This window comes from Penaeus vannamei, chromosome 25 (genome assembly GCF_042767895.1).
Source record: "Penaeus vannamei isolate JL-2024 chromosome 25, ASM4276789v1, whole genome shotgun sequence".
NCBI lineage: Eukaryota > Metazoa > Arthropoda > Malacostraca > Decapoda > Penaeidae > Penaeus > Penaeus vannamei.
Window position 1 is genome coordinate 22,474,975 of NC_091573.1, and position 7,896 is coordinate 22,482,870.

The window sequence follows — 7,896 nt, forward strand, 5'->3', positions numbered from 1 at the left end:
GGAGGACATGAGGAAGTTGGTCGACCCATCTCCTGTTAGGGGAGGATGATGTTAGGGCCTGCTTCATATGCCGGTGGAGTCGCTCGACCATGCCGTTGGCGCAGGGGTGGTAGGCAGTCGTCCTGATTCTTTTGGTGGCGCCAAAGTTCGGACTCGAACTCGGCGCCGCGGTCTGTAGTGACGGTTTCCGGGGTGCCGAAGCGGGAGATCCAGGTATTGAAGAAGGTCTTGGCGACTGTCGCTGCGGTGATGTCGCGGATGGGCGTAGCCTCGGGCCATCTGGTGAAGCGGTCGATCATCGTCAGGATGTAGCTGTAGCCGTCGTCCATGGGCAGGGGTCCCACTATGTCTATGTGGACGTGTTGGAACCTACTGTCTGGAATAGGAAAGGTCTGGAGGGGGGATTTGGTGTGCCTGTGGATCTTGTTTCTTTGGAATTCGATACAGGAACGACACCACTGCCGAACGTCCTTGTTGATGGCGGGCCAGACGACCTTGCTGCGGATGAGGTGTTGGGTGGCCCAGATGCCGCGATGCTGGTGGTAGGCATCGAAGAATCGCCGGCGGAGGGAAGGCGGGATGTATGGGCGAGGGTAGCCGAGGGAGACATCGCAGAGAAGGTCGTCGCAGGAGTTCGGGATTTTGACTCTCTCAAGGTAGAGGGAAGTCTGGCCCTCTAGGAGTGGAGTCAAGGACGTGTCCTGGCGTTGCTCTCTGCTTACTAGATGGTAGTCCACTGCGTCGTCGGCGAGAGTCGCAGCAGATATGGTCACCCTCGACAGAGCATCAGCGGCCTCATTGTCCGAGCCCCGAATGTGGCGGATGTCCGTCGTGAACTGGGAAATGAAGCCCAGGTGGCGCTCCTCGCGAGGGGATTGGCGGCGGGTCCTCGAGTGTAAGGCGAAGGTGAGGGGTTTGTGGTCCGTCAGGATGTGGAATTCCTTAGCCTCCACAGACGGCTGGAAATGCCTCACCGCGGAGTATGCTGCCAGGAGCTCCCTTCCGAAAGCACTGTACCGTGACTGGCGTGGCGACAGGGTCTGCGAAAAGAAGGCAAGGGGTTGCCATTGCTTACCCTGGCGTTGCTGGAGGACCGCACCGATCGCAGTGTCGGAGGCGTCGACTGTTATGCTGAGGGGAGCCTTGGGCAGCGGATGGTTAAGCAGGGTGGCAGCGGCAAGGGCTTCTTTGCAGGCTTGGAAGGCTTTGTTAGTCGGGGATGTCCACTCGATTCTGGTGTTTCTGCTGGCCCTCTTAGGTGTGATCAGGGCGTGGAGGGGCTTGAGGAGCTGGGCACACCCGGGGACGAACCTTCTGTAGAAGTTAAACATGCCCAGGAATTTCCGCAGCTGCTTCTCCGTCGCTGGCCTGGGGAACTTCCTTATAGCGGTGACCTTGGGGGGTGACGGTGTGGCCGAGGAAAGAGAGGGAAACGACACCGAACTGGCATTTTCCCGGGTTGATAACGACGCCCGCGTCTTGCAGTCTGCCGAAAAGGGCGCGGAGATGGCGGGCGTGGTCTGCTTCTGAGATGCTGGCGACGAGGATGTCGTCGATGTAGGCGAAGACGCCCTCAAGGCCGCGAGTCACGTCGTTTATGAATCGCTGGAAGGTCTGGGTGGCGTTCCGAAGACCGAAGGGCATCCTGAGGAATTCAAAGAGGCCGAAAGGTGTGATCACAGCCGTCTTGGGGATGTCCTCTTCAGCGATCGGGATTTGGTGGAACGAGGTCGATCCTGGAAAAAACCGTACAGCCAGACAGCTCGTGGGAGAAGGAGTGCAGGTGCGGCAGGGGGTATCTGTCGGGGGCGGTGATCGTGTTGAGGTGACGGTAATCACCGCACGGGCGCCAGTCACCATCGTTCTTCTTCACCAGATGCAGAGCGGCCGCCCATTGACTGCTGGAAGGGCGTATAATCCCCAACTGCATCATATGGTCGAACTCCGCCCTGGCACTGCGACATCTGTCAGGGGCGAGCGGACGGCAGCGAGAGTGGGCAGGGGGACCGTGGGTGACGATGTGGTGCCGGACTTCGTGCCGTGGTTGGGTGGCCCGGTTGATCGGCTTGGTCAAGGCCAGGAATTCCCGCAGGATGTTCTTGAAGGCGCAGGTCCTGGGAAGCACTGTATATATTAGGGGGGTACTTACCAGAGCCGGAGCAGCGTGCATGCGGGCCCCGGTTCGGTGGATCAGGGCCATACCTTGAAGATCAACTGTTAGACCGTAGTGCGCCAAGAAGTCGGCGCCGATGATGGGTTGAGGGACGTCGGCGACGAGGAAGATTCACTGGAATCGTTGGGCGGGCTCGCCTTCCAGCGAGAGGGTCCTCGAACGCTCGCCATAAGTGTTGATGGGCGATGTGTTGGCAGCTTCCAGAGTGCGGGAGGAGGGGAGGCGTTTATCTCTGTGGGAGGCCGGGAGGAGGCTGACCTCGGCCCCTGTATCAACGAGGAAACGTAGGGAGGAGGAGGCATCTCGGATGTACAATAAACGCCTCCGAGGTCCGCGAAAGACAGGCGCGCCCAGTTTCCACGGTACCCTCCAATCTTTGAGCGGCGGTGCAGGAGCACGGAAGCGAGGCTGGCGGTTAGGCGGTAGAGAGTCCCGGTCACTGTGTGGCGGCGAAGGGGTGCGACAGCGAGAGCGTTCCTGTGTAGATATCTTCTGCACAGCCTTGGATAGTGTGGCGACGTGAGATGCAAGGGATCCCAACGTCACAGCGGAGGTGGTGGTAGCGGCAGACACTGTCGCTTTTGACGGTGTGGGTGCCCTAGCTGCGAGCATCGCGTCGGCTTTTAGGGCAAGGTGCTCCAATGGGGCATCTGACACCAGCAGGATTTGCTGGTTATCAGCAGGCTGCCGCTTGAGGAAGAGAGAGCGCATGACGTCTGGTGGGAGCGTCGTGCCAGTGCGGGTGAGGAGGCGCTGGAAGTGGTGAAGGATTTCTGTGGGAGTACGGCTGTCCGCGGCGTCAGACGAGAGGAAGGAGCTTAACGCGGTCCAATGATGAGAGAAAAACAACAAAACTTAAATCCAGAAAGACTTGCTCTCATAAGAAACAAGGCACTCGAATCTAGGCCTTGCAGGAGAACTTGCATTCTTGCAGGTTATCAACAAATCCTGGCAAACAGCCACAGTGCCCCAGAGCTGGAAACAAGCCACAATAGTTCCCATCCCAAAGCCAAAGGAGCCTGGCAAGTACCGCCCCATCTCTCTTCTCAGCTGCCTGGGTAAAACAGGCTGAGAAGATGGTACTCAACAGGCTCCGATGGAAAACGGGTCCCCCCCATGAACACCTGCACGGGTTCACAAGGGGTAAGAGCACTGCTCATAGCATTTCCACACTCTTAAGCACAATCTGCACCTCGCCCGCCATGGTTGTCTTCCTTGACCTGGAGAAGGCTTTTGAGTTGGCAAGTCCACTTGCCATTCAAGAGACCCTAATCCACAAAGGAGTCAAAGGCAGACTCTTGGCCTGGATAGCTGACTATTTTAAAAATAGATCAGCAAATGTCAGATTTCAAGGCCACCTCTCACAGCACATGCCACTTGAAAATGGAACTCCTCAGGGAGGGGTTCTAAGTCCAGCCCTGTTTAATACCCTCATACTCGACATTCACCTGCCAGAGGGATGCAAGATCATCTCTTATGCAGATGACTTGGCAATCATAGCCTCTGGCAATCACTGTCTTACTAGAGCTCAGCGTTGTCTGAACCTGGTGTCTGAAGAGTGTTGTAGGACGGGTCTAAAAATATCAGCAGCAAAATCCAAAGCAATGGCACTGAGAACCAATGTCAGAAACAAAAAACTCACCATACAGGGTATGGATCTGGAATGGGTGAAGGAATATCTATATCTTGGTATATGGATAGGACACACACTCACTTTCAAAAAGGAGATCCAATACCTGCTTGACAGAACCAAGGAAAGACTGTCAGTCATGAAAGTCATGACAGGGAGACACATAGGAGCAGGACACAAAGTACTAAGATCATTCTATGTACATGCTGTCCGTCCTATTATTGACTATGCATCTGTCGCCCTCATTGCTTCCAGCACAACATTAAAAGAAAAACTGGAAACAATACGAAACGAAGCAGCCAGGATCATTCTAGGTGCACCTAAGTGGACAAAGGTCATCAACCTCCTCATGGAAGCTGATTTACCGTCCGTGGACACTAGAATTGATCTAATGGCAGCACAGTTCCTTTCCAAGGTCCTGCAGGCACCCACAAACTCCTATTTAAGACAAAAAGTTCTCAGATGCCTACAACAAGATTATCAGTTGTTTGCAGACAATTCCTGGCTCACACATACAGCCAGAGTTTTGATACGCTTTCAACTAAAAGATTCATTGCTTGCCAAGGGTATGGACTCCCCCCACCCTGATTACAAAGAACCCCCGCCGTGGGCAAACGAAATGATCGAATTCTCAATTCTAAATCTCACAATGAGAAAAGATCAATATTCCATGCCTAGCCTAAAGGCACAAGCACAAAGGGTCATTGAACAAATAACTCCGCCGGGTAGTATAACTTACTACACGGACGGATCCGTGGATCCAATAAACCATACTGCAGGCGCCGGCTTTGCAACAAAGGATACCACAGCATCCATTAGGGTCACTGACAATGCCTCAACGCTTCAGGCTGAAACGGTTGCGATCATGGAAGCATTGACACACGCGTCCCTGAGGGGAGGGCACGTTGTCATTCATACAGATTCAAGAGCAACTATTGACAGTTTACAGCATAGCATGCCCCCAGATAACATCTACCTCTTGACAACAGTACTATACATAGCCCAAAGAATCCTTAGTCAAGGTAGAAGAATCATCATAAACTGGGTCCCAAGCCACATAGGCATACAAGGGAACGAGCTTGCTGATAAACTAGCCGAAAAGGGCAGGGGTATGCCCCCATCCTCCATGATCGTTAAACCCAGCCGAAGGGGACTGAGCCAAGGTACCAAAGCTGCAGCGTGTGCGGTCCTCCGGGGAGCACATAGAGAAAACATCACAAAATCGCTCGCTGCCAAGTGGTACTCAGATGCTTCAGGCTATGAGCCACTGGCCCTTCCTCCAAATACAAAAAGAGGTACCGAAGTCATACTATTCAGACTAAGACAAGGTTACCAATGCGCTTGGCAAATTATTGACAGTGAGTCTGAGTGGTCATGTAAACACTGCGGCGAGCCTAACGCCACCCTGTTACATTACTTGCAGAATTGTGTACACACACAATTTCTGAGACAGGGACCACCCACCACAGCCGCCGGGCTGGTAAAAAGGGTGTGCAACATGCTTTCACCATGGCAGCTGGATTGCTTGCTTGCAATCCAGCCACCGCGGTAAGCATGCAGTTCAAAGAAAACATTTGAGTTAACTAGAAATAGTTAACACAGGCCGGGCCACCCCAGAGAAAAGGCCCGGGCGAAGCATGACTGCAAATCTAACTGAACTGAACTGAACACTCATGTATACTCACTCACTTATCAATAACATATAACAAGCGCATAAAGGGACAGGCGATGTGAACATATGACTAGGTCAGACTATGATGGACATGTATGTAGTTATTTATAACATAGGAATAAGTATCCATATCCATAAGCATAGGTACAAAAATAAAGGTGTATGCTTGCATATGCATATGCGTGGGAATGAGCATATGTGTAGTACTTAGAGCATGCACGGGAATAAATATGTCTGCATCAGGTGCACATACACACAAATGAAGTTAATAAATAAAATAAAATCAAACATACATGCACTTCTGATAATTAAGCCCAGCTCACGGGAGTTGTGGGCAGGCCGTGCATTGCTGCTCCTAAGTCCACACCAGGTGGGACCAAACCTGCTGGGGGGACTATGGCATTCCGGCTAAATTACTCCCCTCCCACCAAGATACACCTAAGCCAGTAGGTGGGAGGTAAATCGGCTGTCCACCTCCATGAAAAAACGCATCCAGCCATGGCCCCCATTCCCCGGAGGCGAAGGAGCCCCTGGTTACGGCGGCGATCGGGATCGCTCCGGAGCAGGGGGTGCTAAAAATATCCGGGTAAAGACAGGCCGCCCCACATTGATGAACCTTTGCACATACAATATAAGGACCATGAGAACTGAATCCAACTTACTAGCTTTACTAGAGGAACTCTTCCATTAAATGGGATGTAGTAGGACTCTGCGAAGTTAGAAGACTAGGCGAAGAGCAGAAGTTAATAAATGAGGGACACGTGCTCTATTGGAGAGGAAAACCTCTGGGTAGCAAACAGGAGTTAGGGGTAGGATTCTTAATACACAAACGCTTAGAAAAGAACATCGTAGAATTCTATAGTGTCAGCGAAAGAGTGGCTTCTGTAACAATAAAACTAAACAATAGGTACAACTAAAAATTATTCGTCTATGCTCCAACCTGCAGCCACAGTGATGAAGATATAGAGAGCTTCTATGAAGACGTTCCTTTAGCCAGCGAGAGAACAAAAACCCATTTCACAATAATTATGGGGGATTTTAATGCCAAAATAGGTAAAAAGACAGAGGGCGAAACCGCAGTAGGGAACCATGGAACAGGACAAATGCTAGTCGACTTTGCGGAGGCTCGATCACTCAGTATCATGAATACATTCTTCGAAAAAAGACTAGAACGGAAGTGGACATGGAAGTCGCCTTCTGACGTCAAAAACGAAATTGACTTCATAATTTCAAATAGGCGCGATATAATAAAAAATGTAGAGGTTATAAATAAAGTAAATGTAGGCAGCGATCATAGAATAGTGAGAGGCGAAATAGAAATACATCTCAGAAAGGAAAGGAACAAACTAATGTGTAAACCACAGCCAAACTTGGCTAACTTGAGGATCAGAGCAACAGAATTTAGCCTAAACATCCAAAACAGATATTCACTCCGCGATGAAGATCTCAACATCGACCAAATCAATAAACAGTTCAATGACATAATAAAAGAAGCTGCACTTGAAGTAGGCGGCAAGAACGACAATCGAAGCTCCAGCAAGCTCTCGGTAGAAACTAAACAGCTTATACAAAAACGGAGAGACATGAAAGTATCGTCAAATAGGGACAAGATAGAATTGGTTGAACTAACAAAGGCCATAAATAAAAAGAAGAGGGAAGATGTACGGAAATTCAATACTCAAATAATAAATGAAGCAGTGACTTCAGGTACCAGCTAAAAGAAGACTAGGAACAGGGAGAAATCAAATGTATGCAATTAAGAAACCAGACGGAGAAGTAACATATAACAAGAATGAAATCATCAAAGTAGTGGAAGACTTTTACAGGGATCTATACAACTCAAACGAACAGCCACAAATAGAAGCAAACGCGGTAACTAGCGACGTACCTAATATCACAAAAGAAGAAATAAAAAGAGCAATTAAAGGCATGAAGAGAGGGAAAACACCAGGCGAAGACGGAATTAGTATAGACCTCATATTAGATGCAGGAGACATCGCAACAGTGAAACTAGCTAATCTTTTTAACAAATGTCTTCTCAGCGGAAAAACTCCGAAAGCCTGGAAAAATGCAACAATTATCTTGTCACACAAAAAAGGCGATAAAAAGGATTTAAAAAATTACCGACCCATAAGCCTCCCTTCGGTTACTTACAAACTGGTCACGAAAGTCATTACAGCTTGCATCTCTGACAGTCTGGATTCCAGCCAGCCAAGAGAACAGGTAGGCTTCCGCAGCGGATTCTCAACAACAGATCACATCCACATGCTCACCCAAATAAGAGAAAAAGTAAACGAATATAGGAAACCCCTGTGTATGGCATTCATCGATTATGAAAAGGCATTTGACTCTGTACAAATACCAGCAGTATTAGGTGCTATTCAACAACAGGGAGTTGAGGAGGTATATTGTAATATAATG